Source organism: Sander vitreus, chromosome 7 (genome assembly GCF_031162955.1).
Source record: "Sander vitreus isolate 19-12246 chromosome 7, sanVit1, whole genome shotgun sequence".
NCBI lineage: Eukaryota > Metazoa > Chordata > Actinopteri > Perciformes > Percidae > Sander > Sander vitreus.
This window is the reverse complement of record NC_135861.1, coordinates 17624942-17647734: the sequence shown is the minus strand read 5'-3', so window position 1 is coordinate 17647734 and position 22793 is coordinate 17624942. Positions and strand designations below refer to the sequence as shown.

Sequence of the window (22793 nt, the reverse complement as noted above, 5' to 3'; positions counted from 1 at the left end):
TTTTGCATGTGACAGCTGGACCATGTTGACACTCATTAACAGCATTGATTATTATAAGTACACGCAGGGCCATGTGGCAAACTCCTCATGCCTGTAAGGATTATCTCATCATTTGGCATCCATTTGTCTCCATTTCAGTTGTTTCGTTGAACTGATTTCACTTCAGTGAAATGTATGACAAATTAATGATTAGATTATTTTGAGCTGCTCTATTAATATGTCCGTGTGGCTGTGTTTGTGTGTGTGCGCGCTACTCCATGTACACACAACATGCCTCATAGAGGCTGTTATGTGATCTGTAAAGCTTCTCTGTGGGAATTGACTATCTATTATGTGACAGAAATACACCAAGGTCTCTGATTGGCACATGTTAAATCCTTTTCTGTGTCATTGGGAGGCCACCAACTGAAGTGCGCGCATGTGTGTGGGTGAGGATGTACGTATGTGTGCAAATGCCACTGATCCCAAAGTAATTAGGTAGATTTTTGAGGGCTTCCAAGCAGCCCTGGGATCTTACATGCATGTGTCCCTATTTGTTATCTTGCAGTCCACATGCTGAGTTTAACTGTGCTGCCAAAGAACGGTGCAAAAGACAAATCCTATGGCTAGGTTATGCATGATTCACCCATATTACTTGAAGAAAAAGAGAAGGCAATGGAGAGACAAACAAAGAAAGAAGGAGAATGCTTTAGGATATTACAGTAAGAAGATAATATGGAGAGATTAAAGAATGACAAATGAAAACAAAGAGGGTGAAAAAAAAGAGTAAAAGTGTAAAAGAGAAGAGTGTTGAAGGCTCGAGAAGGGGGACGGAAAGGAGAGGAGAGATCAGTAATCTGAACTCTTTGTCAGAGTAACAGATTAGCTCACTGGGTGAAATGATATATGACTGGCACTGGGCCTCCTCACATGCACACGCGCCCAATCACAACCCCCACTATGGATCAATTACCCTGTCATCCATGTGTGCAACCATACATCATCACCTCGATTACATCTCACACCCACACACAAACTCTGGCACTTGCATGCTGACTCACATATATACTACACACACACCACCAAAACTTCAACTGTACTTTGTTGCATTGAGTGAAAGTGTGTGTGTATGTGTGTGTGTGTGTGTGTGTGTGTGTGTGTGTGTGTGTGGATAGCGTTTTACGACAAGTTTCTCTATTGCCTGACTTCTGTGGCCTTAATACCTATTCCTATTACCTGTTTCTCTTGCAGCCAGAGGAGACACACATACACGTGGATGCACACACACACACACAAATACACACATATATACACACACACACACACACACACACACACACACACACACACACACACACACACACACACACACACACACATACACATACACACACAGTTACACAGTTACACCCCAGAGCCAGTGGGGCTGCTTCCTTAAAATGAACTGCAGAGTGACAGAATGTGGACAAAGTCATTTGTTGTGAGTAAACTTCTTTGGGCTGCTCGGGTCAATTCAGGTAGTGGAAGACTGAGACCACACATTCATGCACACACACACACACACACACACACACACACACACACACACACACACACACACACACACACACACACACACACACACACACAAACAGGTCTGTTTGGTTGGGCACGGTGTCGATCACCCCTCTGCTCCTGTTGGTCTAGTCTGCGGGGAAATGCCCATAGCTCAGCTAAAGTGAGTTCAATTTAATTTGAACTTCACACAGCTGAGAGAGAGAGAGTGAGAGAGAGAGAGAGAGAGAGAGAGATAGAGAGAGAGAGATGAGGAGAGAGAGATGAGGGAGAGAGAGATGAGGGAGAGAGAGAGAGAGAGAGAGAGAGAGAGAGAGAGATGAGGGAGAGAGAGAGAGAGAGAGAGAGAGAGAGAGATGAGGGAGAAGGGAGTGAAAGATCCAACAATGTTTTGTCCTTCTGGAAGTGACATGAACATTTCAAACTTGCCCCATGTCCAGCATCCAACCCCCTGAGAGCCATGGCTGACGCACTTGGAGTTGTGTGACTGAGTGTGTGCTTGTGTGTTATTGTGCTGATACATTAGTACATGCCACGTTTGTCTGCCAGTCTATGCTGACAAGAGAGGGCAAATATCATATATCCAACAGGTCTTGGCGTAGCCCATATGGTCTTCTTCATATTACTGTACAGTATCATTTACATTTATTGCATGCGCCTCTCTAGTCAGCTGTTCCCTCCTCAGGCCGCTAGGGAGCGCTGCTCCACTTCACAGCTGACAGTGAAGCAGCGCTCCATCTTCCAGGCGGACAGACGGGAGCGCACCAGCAGTCTGCCTGACTCCCCGACCGCATCGCACCTCTGTCCCGCCCCACTCGGCTACTTTCTCGTCGCTTCCACCTAAAGAGGATAAAAAGGGAATTCTCGGTGCAAAGCAAAAGCCCAATTGGGGAGGTTTAAGTTGGATGTTTCCTCCATGTTGGTATGGCTTAATAACAAAGTTTCCTGTCTTACCCTGTGAAAAAGAGGAGGAGAGGAGCGGAACTTTCAGGGGACCTTTTCTTGCACCGGAGTAACCGCTGGTTTTAACCTAGGAGGTCACATCTGCCATCGGCTCCGTTTCTCTCTAGCCTGGCTGCGGAGGTGGATGGTATGGTATAACTTTTACGCTCCAGTCGAACCTGAGCGGCCAGTGTGAGAGAGGAGCCGTTTTATAGTAGGCCTACCGGAGTGGGGATGCGAGCCTCTCCTCCGTCTCGGATAGCGGAGCGGCTATGAGGAGAGAGGATCACCTGCTGGGCTAACGGAACAAGACCACACCGCACTAACAGGTAATGATCACTGACTTTACACGTGCACAGAACAGCCTGGTGCAATAATGTGCTTTCTGTTAACTATATGCAAAGTGTGCGTGATAAAAAGTAAATAGTGGCACACCTGCCACGCATATGTGTGTATAACAGTGGTTATCTCGTCTTTGAAACCCATTTACGCACAGAATGGATTACGCTGCATCTCTTCCCCTTTAGGGAATATACAATGATTTGATTTCATGAAGGCATAAGAGTTATGCAAAAAGATTTTCTCGTGGTACTATACCATCAGCCTGCTCTGGTATGCTATCAGTTTCATTATCACGGGAGTGATTTTATAGCAAAGACAAATGATTGCGGTTGTTTCAGGTGTTGCACAGCCCATATAGGGTTGTCTCTCTCTCTCTCTCTCTCTCTCTCTCTCTCTCTCTCTCTCTCTGACACACACACCCACCCATCCAGCCACACACACACACACACACACACACACACACACACACACACACACACACACACAGACAGACACACACACACACACACACAGACACACACACACACACACACACACACACACACACACACACACACACACACACACACACACACACACACAGGGGTCTTAGCTGTGCGTATTGGGGCATATGATGCTGGGTCCAGCGCTCTATTTAATGCAGAGCTGGTGTTGACTGATTATATAAGCTGTGGTTTGTCCAGAGGTGCTATATGATAAATATGTTGTCACCTTATTTCATGGAGAAAGAACACATAAGGAAGCGCAACGTTTCCTGTAGCTGCTTCAGACTATTACTTGTTTCAGAAATAGTTACACTCAGTCTTTATATAACAGCAACATACTGCTTTTACACATTAAAAACATGAAGATGTGTGTGTAGCATGTAGGGAAACTCATCACCCTGAAATTAGTGGTGGGCAGTCTTCAGCGCAGCTCAGCACCATGGATCACCTGATGTACTGTAGATGGTGATTCATAAGATGACCTTTATTGGTGACAGTAGCTATAGTGCATCCATTTGGTAGCAGGCTAGAGAGTCTGTGAGGTGTTGAAGTTGTTGTAGTGGCTACTTTTAGCTCTGGATATGTTAACACACACTGTTAGAGGTAACAAGGGAACATTTGTGTCTCCTGATAATCTAATCTTATGGCTGTTTCTGGCCTTTTCATGACCTTGAGTTGTTTATTGATCCTTATGTATGCATTCAAGCTGGTTTGATTTAAACAAATATGGTCATCCCAACTGTGAACATATTTTTGACATCCTACTCATCCATCTGTCTCTTACTCTCCCTCTGTTTAATGCGACTCTGTGAGGAACATACTGTAAGAGACGAGGCAGAGGAGTGGAGTGAGGGAGTTACAAAATAAAGAGGAAGCATCGGACACTGAGGCATGATTGACAGGAAAGTAAAGATGCAGGGTCAAAGATTCTGTGTTGGGGTTCATGGGGAAATATGTAAAAAGAAACAAATAAATGTGCGGCCACTGACTAGTTGCTCCTAGAATGGTTCTCAAATGTATTACAGTTTTTCATGATCGCTATGACAATTTTTTCAATACTTTTAACAACTTTCCTAAACTCTTAACGCACCAACACACCTACAACACAGAATTGGCAAAACAGTTAATTTCATGCTCAAAATCACACATTGTAAACTAAACTCCAACACTGATTTTCAAAATACAGTAATTCACTAACACAATACACTGTGTTTACCAAAACAATGCAAACATGTCTCAAAATCAAGTAATTCTTCCAAAACACTAACACATGTTCTCTCCCAACATGAACATTTAGTCAATCACTGCACAATGTCATACAAAACACTAACCTCACATGGAATTACAGAAACTGCATTATTTTATATGTGTCAGGTCTGCCCTTATACAATAGACAATAACATATTGTATTTACCATAGATTGTGTTTTGCACTGCAGTTTCTCTTGAAGCCTCTCTACATTTTTGTTTTGTTGGGCTTAGTAAATGCATGCATATATATAAATATATTTATATTTCCTGCATGTCTTCCCCCTCTCTCTCTCCCCTTTCTCAACTAGCTGTCCTGTCAAATAAAGTTTTTTTAAAATTAAATAAAGATAATTTTTTGGGCTTTATTTGACAGGACAGCTAGTTGAGAAAGGGGAGAGAGAGAGGGGGGAAGACATGCAGGAAATCGTCACAGGTCAGATTCGAACCCTCTGCGTCGAGGCCAACCCGTTCTCATTCTGAACTCGTAAAATAAGGACGTTTGGACAGTGGCTGTCAGCGTCTGATGCGACGAAAAAGGCGTCTTTCAGCGTGTTTGTGTAACGCACTGGGGAGAGCAGCAGTTAGATAGGATTTAGCGAGTAGTATGTAAGGGTGAATTTCCCCATACGGAGGTGTGGTGGATGGGTCAAACAAACACAAGACTTTCACCCAGGAGAGTGGGGTTCACATCCTGCTTGTCACATTTGCTATAGTCGCTTTTTTCTCTCCTCCTCCTCCTGTTTCTTTTGCTGCAGAGATTCAATACAAAAAATGAATGACCCATCTCAGAGTAGCTTTATAGAATGTACGGTTTATGAAAAAAAGGAGACAGAGACAGAATTATCCTGGTACTCCTCTTCCTCTCCCTCGTGAAGGCATTTTTCTTATTTTCTGTGTTCATCTACAGTATGTTGTTCAATTAGGTCTTCTTTTACTGTACTACCATATGATCATGCGATTGAAAGAACCTCAACACCTGAGTGTGTTTCCTAGAAGGGAATCAGCTGTGATTGATCTATTTGCATAACTTAAATCAGCTGTTTCTCAATAAATGCATATATAAAATGCAGGAGATATATTTGTGTTTCAATTTACAATATGATCAGCTGTTCACTTTGGCTTTAGCCTATAAGTTAGGTTTAGAACATGATGTTATCTGTTCTGACATACAGAGTATAAGCATTTGTAAATTTGTAAATAAAAATCCATTGTTTTGGTCTTGGTGGAGCTTGTGTGTAAAAGAAGTTCAAGCATTTTAAATTTGTGTTAACTGTATGCATTTTGTGTCAAAAAAACAAGAAATGTGTTAATTGTATAGCTTACACAGGCGGATGCTGTGCTGTGTGTGTAGGAAAGTTGTTAAAAGTATTGAAAAAAGTGTCATAGCGATCGTAAAAAACTGTAAAGGATGATGAATACCATCATGAAATGTTACATCACCAGTTCATTCAATAAACACGTTTTTCTGCTCACATTACTAATCCCAGGTACATAGATGTGACAAAGGGAGGAGATGGAGAGTTAGAAATGGAGAGAATGACAGAGGAAGGAAGACTAAGAATGGCGTTCAAGTGAGCAGGAGATAATGTTGTGTAGATCTTCTTTTTTACAGTAATAAAGCTGAAACATGTTGCATTTATATCAAATTTACTTTTGTGCCATGTCATTTAGGAAACAGTTAGTGTTGCAGCCTCTTTTTTGTGACAGGCTGCACTCCCACTGTAATAAATAAAACACAACAGTATAGTGCGTATCCTTCATGTGTTACTTCTTAAATTTGTATTACCGTGTTGGCTGAATCACATTATATCTCTTTCAAAACCAGGCAAACAACTGAACTGAAACTAGAAAGGCACTCGGAGAGCGCAGACCTCCGCCAAGGCCATGTCCTACTGTATCTCGCATGTTAATGAAAATGAAAAGTAATTTGTAATAATATGAGAGATGGAGAGGGTGATGTGGTAAAGAAGATCTACCTTTGTGAGATTTTAGACTTTTAGATTAAGGACATTTTTGAAATTGAGTTTGAGGGTTGGTTTAGGTTAAATTAAGTTTTGGTTAAGGTTTACGTAATGGGCTGCATTTTGTCAAAGGAGGTGGTCTCGACTCTCCACAAGAATAAAAATACAAAGGTATGTGTGTATACTTGATTGATCATGTGTGTACTGATGTCTGCGAGCAAAAAACATGCAAAAAGTCATACTGTGTGTATATAAATGTGTATCTTTGCTTTTTTTCAACTTTTTTGGGTTTGTTTTATGCCTTTATTACATAGTGAATAGTGGAAAGGTGACAGGAAATGAGGAAGAGAGAGATGCAACAAATGTCATGGTGGGCATCTTAATCCCTGGACCACAGGGACATCCCAGTATGTGTTTGCTTTTTGAAAATCAATGGCTGCATGTGATAATACACGACTTTGCAAGCCAGCAGAGTACTTAAATGACCTTTTTACCAATTGTAATGTTATTACATTTTTAAATTTGATTGTTGTTATCACACACACACACACACACACACACACACACACAGTGCACCCTTACCATTTAGGGCACAGGACCTGTTCAAATTGGACCATTTACCCTGCCTCCCTATGGCAACATGACCAAAAGCGCACACACACACACACACACACACACACACACACACACACACACACACACACACACACACACACACACACACACACACACACCCCCTCTGGGGCATGTGAATAATGTCAAAGCTGATGTCCAGAGAGAGAGAAAGAGAGAGAGAGAGAGAGAGAGAGAGAGAGAGAGAGAGAGAGAGAGAGAAGACAAGAAGAGCAACCAGGAAGGCTATAAAAGGTTTAGTATGTGTAAAAGGTGATCTTGTTTTGCCACCTCCTGTAGCTGTGCATGATTAGAACAAAAAAGAACAAGAATGAGAAACAGAATGAGTGACGAAGACCTAGAGAAAGAGAAAGAGAGAGGGGAAATTGGAAAGAAAGCTACAGGGGATAAATAAAAAGAAATAAAAAGCATGTGTCCTATAAAAGGTGTTCTGTATTTCATTGGCCATCTCCAGTAGCTGTGTGAGGTATTCCGAGGCCCAGGGGGGACGAGTAGCCACTCTAAATGTGTGTAACCACATAAAGAAATTGTTTCTGGGAGATCGGCCCCGTAAATTCATTCCTAGCCGCCAGCCCTGTTTTTATCCCACCTCCCAAAGGTGAGCTATTACATCCAAACACATATTTTTTAGATTCTTTCTCTCTCCGCACGCACACACACACACACACACACACACACATTTTCCCTCTTTCACAACTTTATCTGTATGCAATACACACATGTTTTTGTGACACACTTTTTTTTTGTGGGAAAATACACATTCATACAAACGCGTATCCACATTGCTTTGCTCTCAAATGGCTTGTGTGGGACAGTAACGGTGACAGCTACAACAGCATCAGTACCTGCTGTGGAACAGAACAGCGTCAGAGGGAAACAGCAGCAGATGCTGCGCTCACAGCTCCAGGATTACCTTAGCCTGAACAAACTCCATTACTGCCTCTATTACCCAGGTATACACAGCCCAGGAAAAAGCACTTTGCAGAACCACTGTTTACCCAGCCCCTCTGTGCCCCACACACTGTTTCCCTTGACTGCAGAGCAAGGAAGGGGTGAAGACCAGAGGGAGAGGAAGAAAGAGAAGAGAGAAGCTTATCTTTCAGGGACTGTTTTTGTCAAAGCCAGGGCAGCCAGTGTAGAGCTGTAGTTGGTTTATTCAGTAGTGAAATGAGAGAAAATTAATTATTAATAATTTGTTTTTATTTGTTTGTCAAAAAATTAATGGCAACTATTTTTATTTTCAACCCATACATATACAAGTACACAGTAGGGAGAACATTCTGTTTCTCTGGGGCCAATGGTGCTAAATTTAACATTTAGGGAGCGTAAACATAAAGTCAACATAAGGTGGAAAAGGACAACAAGCCAAACCAATAAAAGAGCAAAAGACCAGACAGACTCATTGCAATAATTTAAAATGTATAGTCCATTGTTAAACAAAAAATGCTTAAAAATGTCTGGTTCTTGCTTCTCAAATATGAGAAGGTGCTGCTTTTCTATACTTACTGTAACATCACAGCTGAGCCACATGTGCAAAACTTTAACCACAGTCTACACAACAGCAGCAGTTCATGTGGACCAAACTCTAGTTTGTTTTTCATTGCTTGAACACAGTTTTCAAAAGTCTACACACTTATCCCATGACTTTAACCACAACCTGCACAACCTCCGCGTTGCTATTCCTGCAGCAGCAGGATGTTTTACAAGGAAGAACGGCGAAATAGTAGCCTGTTAGGCATGACGCAAAGCCGAGTGAAGTGAAAATAAATTAATAAATGGCGGCATGCGATTAATACGATTAATTAATAACGCATTATGCTCGGCCTTTAATCGCATCGCGATTAACGCGTTAATGCTGACAGCCCTAATTTATTTGAATGTGTTTGGGATTTATTTTGAGGGTTGGACAAAATGCTATGCTAATAAATTTATACATTTACAGAAAAGATAAGTTGGTAATAGATAATGATAATTATTTGTGACAAAGAGACAGAGTAGACAGGGGAATACTGTGACAGTGCTTTCCTTCTTTAACTAATGAGGGTATGTAATAAATAAGGCAACGGTGAGTGATGCTGTGTGTGTGTGTGTGTGTGTGTGTGTGTGTGTGCGTGTGTATACTATACATGAGTGTTTTCCAAAGCTGTATATGATTGCAGTGCCAGCAATACAATGCTGAATAGTGTAAGTGGGTGTGCAGAAGGTTAATAAGGGAGAGAATGAGAGAGAGGATGAGTGAGTATGTGATTCTGTGTGTGTGTGTGTGTGTGTGTGTGTGTGTGTGTGTGTGTGTGTGTGTGTGTGTGTGTGTGTGTGTGTGTGTTTATGTCTGCAGTGAGTGATGATCTGCCATGTATTTGAGTTGAAAGCCATCCATCAACCTCATCAGTGACTCTGGGGTCCTGTCATTACATGTTTCCCTTCATTTACACTGTTAATGGCCATCCCTCTTGACCAAACTCTCTGCTGGGCTGTCTCACTTTCGGTCTCTCACTCTCAAATTTTCATTTTAGGATAGAGGTGGATTAGTTCAGTTTAGTTAAAAAGATTCATAGTCACTGACTATGTAGTTTGTACACTTTCCCCCCCCCAAAGCTACGTAATCAAATGCACTTCAGTGTGTACATCAGTAAGTGAATGCATCACTTCTTTTCTTTTAAAATTTTCATCAGGAAGTAAGGTATACTGAGTTGTTCGTACATGTACTGAACTCCTCTGTTGTCAAGTTTGCTTCATTGTCATGACTATAATCAAGAACAGTACTGCTAAAGCAGGTTGTACAATGTTTATGATGTAAGTATAACAATTCGTACATCTTTCTGAAAAGAAGACAAGTGGTTTCCACATTACTACACAGTGCACTATAATAAAAGAAAAGCTAATCATTAAAAGCAATTCACAAAAAAACAAAAAAGATAGTATTTAGTTTCTTAATTGAATGTAATGTCTCTCTTTCACACTCAGCTACACTTAGATATGGATAACAGCATGAATGCATGTATTATGGCAATGCTCTCTGCACCTTTGTCACACTAAATACACCCTCATGCTTTTCTACCTTGATGACGCTCAGAATAATTGAAATCCCCTCCTAAATATCAATAAATTACATTGTGTTGAAGCCGTGTTTTAGATTGCAAAGCAAAGAATTTGCCTTGTAAGCATTTGTTTGACATCAGTTTTGCGTTGCAGAACTGTAAAATCTGCAGGTTTATTGAGGTATAATTGAAAATAGTTCAGAAGTTTAGATTGTGATGGATGCTGCGGTATCATGGCAGTTAAAATTATGGTATGCAGGTTAACTATGGTTGCTATTGTAGCAGCCAACTTTGCTGCAACACGTTGCAGCTTATTAAGAAAGCAATTTGATTTGTTGATTTTGGCACAGCTATAGCTTCTGCTAATGAGTCTGCAGTGACAGGAGTCTCCACCAGTGTGTGGGTTGGGGATGTACTATCCCTTTCAGCAGTGGTAATAAACGGACCGACACAGACACTGTAGCTTTGGCAGCGTCACGGCTGACTCATTATGGCTGACGGCAAAGAGGAGCCGTTAGCCAGAAGTCAGAGCTACGCCACACACACACAACCCTCCGGCAGCTTTTTACATCAACAACAACGACACAGCAATCACTGTGGTCATTAGGACAGCACAGTTAGGCCTGGCCAGGCCTTGCGGGTTTGTCTTGCCTCAGTCATTCCTTCAGCGATGGTGAAGGAAAGGTTGGAAACAAATAACCTCCCAAAAGGCTGTAACATGGGAACCACAGACACTCACAGTCACTGATGAACAGAGCCGCTGTTGACAGTGTATAATGAGAGTCATAAACTCACTCACTCACTCACTCACTCACTCACTCACTCACTCACTCACTTCTTTCCTTTAATAATTTCTACTCTTTTTTGTGTCTGTGTGCAGCTCAGGGCCTATGCTACTGGCTGCCTGTGTTTGTCTGTGTATGCCCTTTTATCTTGTAGTCTTTCATTATGTTCTTATAAGTGGAACCACTAGCTATTTTATAGCTGCCTCATTAGGTTGTCAGGCAAGCCCACAGCACATGTAATTATATCTAATTACGCAATTATGAATTCATGTATGTTTGAGCTGGCGCACATACACAGCAGTAATTACTGCAGTTTTGTGGGTTGTGTGAGTAGCTGGTCTCTAGCTTGAATCCCACTAATGGCAGAGACCAAGAAGGTGATGGAGAAATATACAGTGTTGGCGAACACAAACTTTGTGTCCATTATCAACCAGTGGCGGATGGTGTTTATTTACTGTACCTGGGTGCTTCTGCTTACACAATAGCAATGTTATTTAATTCCAGTTTTTCTATCTTGACTTGGTTGTCATATTCTGCTTAACGCGGCATTCAGACCAAAAAAAGCGATCCGGCGATTTGCCACAGGGTTGTGTCAATGAAATGGCCCATTTGTGTGACGTCCTGTTGTGTTCTTAAACCCCCCAACAAAGCACAAGTAGACTTTATATTTCTCAATTACTGTTTTCCATTAGATTGTTTATAGATAACAACGTTTCTGACCGCACTTGAAGGCAGCTTTATTTCACATGAGAGAAAGAAAAGAGACAAGCGAGACATAGCGAGTGCTTTGTTGTTGCAGGAAACATTCGGCTATTACACAAACGCCTAGGCAGTTCATTGCTTGTGTTTCGTTTTTCACCCTCATAGTTTTAAAAAAGTTCTTGTGGCAGCGATAAAGGCAGTGATGTTTCCTGTTTACTGTACGGGATTCTCACACTGCCTCAAACTATAGCTCAAAACACACCGACAAGTCTGATCGCCGGTTACATGATGGCAGCGTGACGTGGGGTTGCGTTTCTCCAAAAGTTGAGTCGTTCTCAACTTTTCGCCGCAGGCCCGCTGCGTCTTTTTGATTGTCCCCCCTGCGGCAACCCCGCTGCAGGCTAAAGGCACTACCCCCATTCAAAATGAATGGAAAGACCTGCGTTTTTGCCAGTCAGTTGGACGGCCGATGTAGGCTGTCCGAACGCAGCCTAATGCTTAAACAGCCTACAGTTTAGCCTACCATGCTATCTTGCCATTGGCAGCTTTTTCTTGTTGCGTTGCCGCCATCTGACTGGACTAGTGGAGCTGGAAATGGATGATACTGTGGTAATAGCTATATATAGGTGGGTTCAATAGAGGCTGTTGACACTGATAAAGCTTTATGGCTGGTGGGGCGCTGCATGTGCGCCCTCCTCCACTAGCCGGCTGTCACTGGTATCAACACTGCATTTTCAGAAACACAACATTACGTAAGTCATGCACTTTAGTCACTGAGAAATGTATCACTTTGGCTTCAACTATAAATGACACAGTCTGCCCAGTAAGCGGAAACTTCTTCTAGTTCTCCTTTTTCACATGCTTCAACCTTTCAAAACAGCTAGAGCGTTTCTGTTTTTCAACGAGACATGTTTCACACCAGCACTCCAATAGATGAGATAAAAAAAGAGGGAAATGAGCTACAGTAGGTGGTGCACTTCAGTGTGTCATGTTTCTTTACAGCTCCTATTGAGGAAGGCAGGCGAGGCTGCTATGCTCCCAGTGTGTGTGTGAGAGACTGTGCAGACAGTAATACAAGCAGTATCTGACACCCCCTGCCAGGGATCACATCCTTAAGACGGTTTCTCTTACTAATCCCCTCCTAATATGACTAATATTATGATACTGCCGTTACCCAGAGCACTCTGCGGGCACACACAGGGAGAAAACTATAGCCATGCACATATGCATGCACACAAACAGCAACGTTTGGGTCGGTCTTAGGTATTGATCTGCAATGTTTAATACAATTAAACATCTGTTTTAATGCTCTGTTTATGACAGCATCTATCTAGCTTTTACATTTGAAATCTTAAACATCCAGTGCTGGTTTGGTCGTTTCTGGAGAAAACCATTTGTGTCAGTGCCGACAAAAAAACAAAACTTAATCAACAAATGGCGTGATGAAAAAGAATAGCAACTACAAAATGATGAAATCTACTGTAGGAAATGGAACATCAGCAACGTCTGTTTAGCACCAAAGATTATGTTACAACAAAAAAAGGATTTTACTCATAACCACTTTAAGATGATTTAGAATTGTATTATTTTTTCTTCTGTTTATGTTTTTGTACAATTAAAGTAACAAAGTCAGTAGGTAACACAACATTCCATCAGTTTGAGTCAGGATAAATATCCGGCTGTGTTAGAGAGACAGAGAGAGGCTCTTACGGTGGCCGACAGGGGCAAACGCCCTGCAACTTAAGAAAATACACGCAAATAGACAAAACACAAGCAAATTAAGAAAACAACTTTATTAATTTGACAACACAAGTGCAGCATATAGCAAACGCACTGCAAATGCACACAACCAAATACATAAACGCGCTGCAAATATGAAACGATGCAAAAAGAAAAGCACACAAACCCAGAAAACAAATGCAACAAAAAAACGCAGCATCAAGTTCTCCAGACCTCTAGAGGGAGCAGCTAAGTGGAACAGCTTGATTTTCGACCCCATGGGGAGAGAGAGAGAGAGAGAGAGAGAGAGAAACTGCATAGACTGTAAATATTAAGTTTATGTTTGAGATATGTTTTCTCATAATATGAATTTAATATTGGTTAATGGTCGAAAATCAAGCTGTTCCACTAGCTGCTCCCTCTTGTGTAACCTGGATGCTGCGTTTTTTTGTTGCATTTGTTTTCTGGGGTTGCTTTTCTTTTTGCATCGTTTCATATTTGCAGTGCGTTTATGTATTTGGTTGTGTTGTGTGTATTTGCAGCGCGTTTGCTGAATGCTGCGCATGTGTTGTCAAATTAATGAAGTTGTTTTTCTTTTTACATCGCTTCTTTTTTCGTGGTTTGTGTGCTTTTCTTTTTGCATCGTTCTTTATTTGCAGTGCGTTTATGCACATGTGTTGTCAAATTAATGAAGTTGATTTCTTAAGTTGCTTGTGTTTTGTCTATTTGCATGTGTTTTCTTAAGTTGCAGGGCGTTTGCCCCTGTTGGGCACCGTAGGCTCTGAATGCAGAATAAGAATTCTAATTTTTAAGCCATGAATTACCAAAAGACTGCTTTCAATTTGATTGACTCCAACTTTATTAGCATTCCGCCTGCCTGTGATGAGGCTGAGCCGGCCTTGTGTCCTCGCCCGGGCTGCAGCTGTGGCAGGGAAGAGCACAAAGAGGAGCTTAATTTGTGATGTTGATGGCTTCAGGATTTTCGGTCACAAGGAATTACATTGTCAATTATTTTCTGTCAATATGTTTTCTACATGTTTTGTTGCTCTTATCTCACATAGAAATTATTTCGCTTTGACCTATTAAACACGTTTGTACCACTATGTAAAAATGAGACAGCAACAAGTTCAATTCGTAGCCACACTAGCAGTATGGCTCTATAGATTGTAGAGTTGGTCTGTTGGTCGGTCTGTTGGTCCACCACTTTGGTCTAGACTGGAATATCCCCACAACTATAAGATTGATTGCCACAACATTTTGTAAAGACATTCATGATCCTAATGACTTTTGTGATCCCCTGAATTTTTCTATAGGGCTGGGCGATATATCGATATTATATCAATATCGTAATATGAGACCAGATATTGTCTTAGATTTTGGATAAAGTAATATCGTAATATGGTAAGAAATTTTCTTAACTTACCAAACTGTTCTAGCTGTAGGCCTTAACCCACTTAGTCGTTATATCCACATTACTGATGGTTATTTATCTAATTCTTTTATCTAATATTTTTAAAAGCACCGATTGTCAACCCTACAATATCGTCGCAATATTGACATTGAGGTATTTGGTCAACAATATCGTGATATCTGATTTTCTCCATATTGCCCAGCACTACTCTAGCACTGCCATGATGTTGACATTGTTGGTTTTGAGAAAAATGTCTTCACAACCATGAGACAGCTTGCCATGAAATTTGGCAAATACATTAATATCCCCCTCAGGATAAATTGTAATAACTTGATCTCCTTACTTTTCATCTAGCACCATCAGGAGGTAAAGCATTTAATTTGTCTTATACTTTGATTTATGACCTATACAACTAATGACATTAGCCTCAGCTATACCGTGTTTGGCACTAATTAGCAAAAACATGATAAAATGCTAAACTAAGATGGTGAACACGATAAGGATTATACCTGCTAAACATCAACATGTTAGCATTGTTAATGTTAGCATGGTGGCATTAGGATTTAACTGTGTGTGCCGCTGTGCCTGAGTACATCCTCACAGAGCCGCAAGTATTGCTGTCGTGTCCAGTCTCGTTTCTATGATTTGATTCCAACTCTGCATGTTTTGTTTTGCTTTTAACGGAGCAACGAAAAATATGGATGACTGGGATATTCATTTTACATAAAAGAGATTACAGCAGTGTGTTATGAGAGTAGCTTAGACCGAGAATGCCAGGTGCGTCATATGAGTGAGTGTCTGAGCGAGGAAACGAAAGTGAGCGTCAGCGGTGTCCAGGGCTGCCAACTTTTCAAAAAACCTTGGAGTGAGATTTGGTGGGGCCAACCAAAATGTTGTCGCGTACAAAGCAATTGTTTTTGGCTCATTTAGCATTGTTACCATACAGCAAAAAAAATATATATATATATACACACACACACACACACACACACACACACACACACACACACACACACACACACACACACTCAGTGGTTCTCAGTGTAGGGACCAGGGTAAATTAACATTGGTCTACCAAAGGGATCTACTAGGACCACTGACATTCTAAAGAATGAGAACCACTGATTTACATAAATTCTAATCCTTCAAAACTAAATAAATAGAAATAACCATTTTTGGACACCAGGGGGACTGGTGGCCAAAGACCAAACCTCATTAGGTTAGGCAGTGAGGGAAATTCATTCTTCAATCAAGGCCTTTCCCCACCACAAGGTCCAGCAGAAACTAAACTGAAAAATACCAACAGCAAGACAAAAGACACAGCATGGCTCATTTTGTGTATGTGTTATATCACAGCCTTTCTCAAACTTTTTTTGTGCCAAGGCCCATCCTCTGTGCCCCACTTATGTAATTCTTTGGGAAAAGAGAGTCTATTTGTTCATTTTATGAAACATTTAATGAATTATTTACAGTTACATTTAGAGATGCACAGAGGTTAGAGAAGCACAATAGTGGCCCAAAGTTTTCCAGTATCTGCCCCCCTCGTGAGCTGGCACAAACATCTGGACCAGTCACAGCTGCATGGCCTGGCAACCCAATGGCATAGGTTTTGTTTCCAGATTTTGTGAGGAGACATATAATTTTAAACAATAAACACTGCATTTTTATGCACCTATTTCTACCCTTTTCTACATCAATTTATGCTGCAAACAATTGAAGATATAGACAAATAAGGCCCTCAGGCATTATGTATTACTTTCAACTGTTCTCTTGTAGATCAACCTTTTATAATTTAACGTTATCTCTGCTACAGTGCAACACACATGTAGCCCTAATATACCCTCCCCTACTCTTTTGCGTCTTTTGTTGGGTAACATCTTTAAATGTGCATGTGGCACTTATTCATGTGAATCATACATTAATTCATTTTAATTAATTTATAAACCCCTGGACTTCAATAGCTCAGATGTGTTTCAGCAAGATTTCTGCTCATATTTACAACTTTGTGCACATTCAAAATATAACTCCTCCCATCTGTGTTCTCCGAGATTTGGAGAGTTGTAATATAGTCTGCTGTGCATGTTATTGCTCCGCTGATATGGTAGTATCTCATTCAAACCGTCACAGAGGCCCATTTGGGTCTCTGTGTATCTGGTATCTTTATTCTGCCGGTAAAGTGAAGGGTGTTACCCCCGAAAGCATTGGCCCTGGAGGGAAATTCTCCCGTGCTTCCCGACTACGGTCTGGGAGCCCGAAACAGGAAAGGTGTAACAAGTGGATAAGCTAGGGAGATAGATAATTATGATAATTAAATGTTTATCAGTTAAATCTCATCACGAACATGCCACGTGATGACTACCAGTGAGACATCAGGTAAGATTTTACCATCCATGTTGTATGCTGCAGGAATTAGTCAGACTGAGCTGTCAGTATTCTTCATATGGTCTGCTTAAAGGTGGGAATATTCTGCACAATCTGGATTCCCCTGACTACAGTAATGAGGCCCATAAAGGCCCTTGGACCCCCTTGCAGGAACAACAACGAGGAAACGAACATGTTAACAGTGGTCGCTGTAACCCACTTGGTATGCAGGACATAAATTCATCAGATCACAATTATTTCTCTAACTCTTCAAAATTCTGGCCCCCCACATGCTGATGACAGTGCTGCCCCGTGCTGTTCGAGGCAGAGGTGGGGGTGCTCTGTTGGACAGATTTGTTCACAGTTACGACTTCCCAGCACGGGGAGATGGTGATCTTAAGAATCTCCTTGACATTGCCTGGTCCTTCTCACCCCCGAAGGTGTTTGGAAAAGAGGAGTTAATGCAATGAGGCATGGTGTTGAGAAAATCTATCTGATGTGGAGTTGTTTGTTCATGGGGAAAAAGAGGAGAGGGGAGGGCAGCGGGTCGCTGCAAAGGAAATAATAATAGATAAACAATAGATGGAGTTTTGTGAAGGAAGCTTTGTGTGCTTTCAGTCATGCAGTATACTTACCTGTATAATGCATGAAACTTAAATAGTTTTTTGGGGTAGGAACTCAGCATCTCCTTGTGCTAACCTAGTTCAATTTCATCTTTAAAGCATCCGGTTTAAATATTAAATGACCCCTCTCCAATTCTGTCTCTCTATCTGTGAATGTGTGTTTGCTAGTGTAAGTGAGTGCATATGTGCATATATGTGCGTGCACGTGTCAACTTGCACGTCATTAATAGATGATAACCTCGGCTGGAAAGAGCTGTGCTAATGCACTTGTTGTTCATCCCTCTTTTTCTTGTCTTTCCATGTCCATCTCTCTCAAATCAACCACAGCTGCTATGGACTTCGGAGAACTGTGACGACTGAAATGGGAGTTGGGATAGGGTTGATATAAGGATCCTGTGTGTGCGTACGTGTGTGGGTGTGGGCTTGTTTGTGTGCGCAGGGTAAGCTTTTAGAGGTCTGAGCAGAAGGGTGTGAGTGAGAAGGAGAAGACAGATGTGAGCAGTTATCTCTCCCAGCAGGCCTCCTGTCCTGCCTGCACACATATTCACAAACACACATACATACACAGACACAAACATACATACATACATACATACATACATACAAACATACATCATTCCCATCTGTAATCATGTTTAGCATGGCTCTCTCACACACATACACAGTCCAGCCCAAATGCCCAATCACATCCAGCTCAAACTGAATGCGTATGTGGACCGAGTCTGGCTGCTCTGTATTTGTTGTGCAGCAACAGCAAAATCTCTCCACTGTACCTCCTATTGCTCACCAGAAACAAGCCCTGAGCTGCAAGCAGACAGAACATTGCCCGAGATTGTGGGGTTGATGCTATTTTTACAGCCAGTGAGATGAGGGATGTGCTGAAAGAAAGCTTGGCTCTCTTCTCCTCCCAGTACTTTAATTAGAATGGCTGCAGTTCTTGCTGTCTCACCTGTTTCTTTGTTACCAGAAAAATGAATACATGTTAGGAAGATACACTTAAATGGATAAATGGATGGATAAATTGAGTGAGAATACAATTTACAGTTGCTTTTTTCCTGCTAAGGCAGATTTGCACAGGGAGTAAGCGACTGTGTATGCATGTATGTGTGTGTGTGTGTGTGTGTGTGTGTGTGTGTGTATGTGTGTGTGCTCACGTGCATGGCACAGAGTGGAAATCAATGCAGAGAATATAGTGGCAATTACTACAGCAGCCTGCAAGTGAACCTAGTGGAACAAACTAACTAATACATGAATAAATAAGCACAGTGAAATAGAGATGTGTATCTGTGCGTGTGTGCAGACTGGCGTGTAGATCTTAGACAGTCCTTCTCTGTGCCAGCCAATTAACGAAGTGTGTAAACCGACCTCATTAAAGAAACACAGCATGGTGCCACACACACGCACGCACGCACGCACGCACGCACGCACGCACGCACGCACGCACGCACGCACACGCACACACACACACACACACACACACACACACACACACACAGTCTCAGTATCAAGCCAGACTCTCCTATGTCCCTCCTATTTCAAGCATACCATGCATAGGAAGTGACACAGGTCTACTACTAAGTGTCCACTTGTTTGTGGTTGCTACTGTGTGTATGTCCTTTTTTGTGCCTGTGTTGTACATGTCTGTGTGAGTCTGTTTGGACAAGCTGTAAAAGATTGATTTAGAGTTTGTTGTTTGAACTAACTGCCAAGTGCTGCCTCACTAACCCTCTGTGTTCAGAGAACAAAAGCTTTTCAAGGTCCCCACCTACAAACCATTCCTCTCTCTTTCTCTGTCTGTCTTTCTCTCTCCATGACTCGGTGCCTCTTGCCTTCTTTTTTTTTTGCCTTACACTCATCTATTTCAATCTGGGTTCTCCATTTATCAGACTCTGCCCTTCTGTTTTCAAGTAGGGGCTGAGTGCAGCACAAATATAAGTTCTTCATTTGCATAACTGCGTTATAATGTCGAGTCATGGACATGCTGTTTTGTTGGTATTGTGAGCGAGTGCTCAGTGTCAGTGTCTCTCTGCGTAATTAGACTGTGAAAAATAAGAAGCCAGGAGACTTACTATAGGGGAAAATATTTTCCCTTACTGTGCTTAATAACTGTGATTCATGGAACTGTGTGGACTAGCATTACAGTGGGAACACAAGAGTGTGACTAGATCAGATGATGCGTTTTGTGTTATTCCTTTGAGATCTGGGTGCTGAAAGACATGCCTGTCTCTCCTGTTTCTGGCCAGCATGTGTCTTAATTTAAATCAACTCAATTTACTTTAATTCAGGTCAGTGGGGTTTATTGGCATGAATGTGAATGAAGAGTGTTTCCAATGCTTCAAAATAAGATTGTAATTATAGATGATATGTATTGAAATTACATTTTTAACACTGAATCATAGCCATTTTTGGCTATATATATATTTAGCCTATATATATATATATATATATATATATATATATATATATATATATATATATATATATATATATATATATATATATTAGGGCTGTCAAAATAACGCGTTAAAAAAATTAACGCATGTTAATCCATTCCATATTGACGTTTGCATACAGACGAAAATCTGGTGCCACTGATATGTCTGCCCTTCTCTCTGATGCTCTGAAACGTTACAGGAAACACAAACCCCGCTGCATGTGACGCTAGTTAACACTATACTCGACAGCAGCTAACGTTAGCCTACCGCTAGCTAGTAGCTGGATTAAACACGGTTAAAATGCTGACAGCTAACGCTAAACGGTGTAAAGTTTGACTGTGTTTTACTGTAGAGGATTCAACACCGGGATGTAACAATCTGCAGCTGCCGTCGGAAAAACAACACAGACGGTGCGTTCAATGAAACTGGTAAACTACAGCCTCGTGGTGCATTTGAAGTTATTGTAAATGTCCTTTTCCTATCTGGTTGTTGTTTTTGTCGTTCAACAGCAATTTACTAGTGAAATAAATTATTGTTTTTGTTATAAATCGGTTCAGGCACCGTTAATTATGTTTGCGATTAATTTTGATTAATTAATCACAGAGTATGTAATTAATTAGATTACATGTTTTAATCGATTGACAGCCCTAATATATATATATATTTAAATAAATTTTGCCTAGTTTTGCCTGGTAAATAAATGGGGGCATAGTGTGGGTCTGTGTGCATGTCTTTATGTACAAAGGATGATAATGTGCTCAGCGGAGGATTTGGAGGATTGGGAAGTGAAGCTGCTGTGTCCAAATTTTGTCTACAGTTTCTGGTCGGTTATGCAATCCAGTGCAGCCAGTTATCCCTTCGATGCTAAATGCTGTATGATCCTCTTTCTTATTCTAAGACAACATTAAGACATGCATTTCTTTGAAATTCATCAGCCTCCTTTTGGAGCTAAGCCCTAAATGGTTAACCTCCCACTACATTCAGAGGCATAAAACAGCAGCTCAAATTTACTGTACAACAAAGACGTGGACAGCCAAGCCAAAATGCTAAGTCCTCAACCAACAGATGGGAGTTTTAAGTACAAGCAACATCCTATATTGCTAAAGGGGAATCTAAGAATTGTGTCGTTTTGAAAAGCCTGACTGCAAACTGGTAATAAAAGACCCAAGAGCAAATCTTCCCCTGAGGCAAACATTCATGTATTCACATACACTTATGCAGCAGTATAGCCTGCAGGCCACCCATGGCTCCAACAGTACCCAACACACAGCAAGACTGATCAGGGAACACATTAGAGCACATTAGATGATGAGTTCAAACCGTTTTCTTTAAGAGATGGAGGTTCAAATATAGGCTGCATGCCCTGCCTGCACTTATGTGATCCCTCTATCCATCCATCCATTTCCTCTTCATTTCCTGTTGAACCCTCTGCAACATGACAGTAGGAGTTGCCAGATTGGAGGGCTGCAGGGCTTGGTGAGATGCCAGTAGAGCCAGGTGGTGGGAATCTGTTGGAGATTAAACTGCTTTGTGACCAGCTACCCGGCTCACCCTGGCCCTAACAGACGTGGCACCCCTGGCTGATTGACCTGTGTGGCAGGTGTCATGGGTACGGGTGGCAGGTCAAAGCCTGCCCTTATCTCCCTTCTCCTGGCTGGGGAGAGCTGTGGATGTGGGAGGGTTGTTTGGTGATGCTGCCCGATGATTACCACTCACCATAATGCCATGCCACGTCAAAGCAACTTTCCCAGACTATAGTCTTATTGCAATCCTATTTGTAGAGATAAGGACATTGGACAATTTGGCATAATCCTGGATTTTGACACTCAATGCCAAAAAACAATTTCATTTTGAATCTTTACAATACCCATGCATGGCAACTGCAGTGGGGTTAAGGTATAATTGAAGGTATAGTTTAAGATTTTTTGGAATTAGCTTATTCGCTTTCTGGCACAGAGTTAGATGACGATTTCTATGCCACTCTAATGGTCAAAAAGTAAATATGAAGCTACAGCAAGCAGGGTAAGCTTAGCACAAAGACAGGAAATGGGGAAAAGGTAACAAAATTTGCCTCCAGCACTCTAAAGCTCACTATTCACAAGTGTAAAAACAAAAAGTTGTGGTTTTCCCGGGGGGTAATTTTAGCGGTAGCTTTGCCAACACCAGTGCTCGAAGTGGGCCGGTACTCACTGATACGCAGTACCGGCACTTCTACATTTTACTCTTAAGCGTACTTGCACTTTTTCTTGCGTACCGCTACTTCTCGCATGTAGCCGGTATTCTACCACTGATAGAGAAAGAGTCAGTGTCAGAGAGATTGGTAATGACCCTAACGTTACATAAACTACACTACCCAGAGGGCACTACGTGACTTACCTCAGATCTTGACGAATCACGTAAAGGCAAGCAGTCGGCCCACCCTATCAGAAGTTTGCTTCTCCACGGACGCTAGTTCGAAAAAGCTGTCTCATGCCTGCGACCTGACCGTAACAGATTTTTCACTGCTGAAAACCTAGAAACTAAAAAGAAGTGTGTCGAGTTTGTAAGTCGTTATGTTAGCCTGGCTTCAGAAA

General features: G+C 41.6%; 1 protein-coding gene across 2 annotated transcripts in view; it reads left to right on the top strand.

The window, feature by feature from the left end:
- Positions 1 to 2313: 2313 nt before the first annotated feature.
- LOC144520301 (chemokine-like protein TAFA-2) overlaps positions 2314 to 22793 on the top strand; it is a 91756-nt gene continuing 71276 nt past the window's right edge. For both annotated transcript variants that reach the window (XM_078253968.1, XM_078253967.1), the window contains exon 1: positions 2314 to 2804. The gene's annotated coding sequence lies outside the window, so the exon portion shown is untranslated. The remainder of the gene's footprint in view (positions 2805 to 22793) is intronic.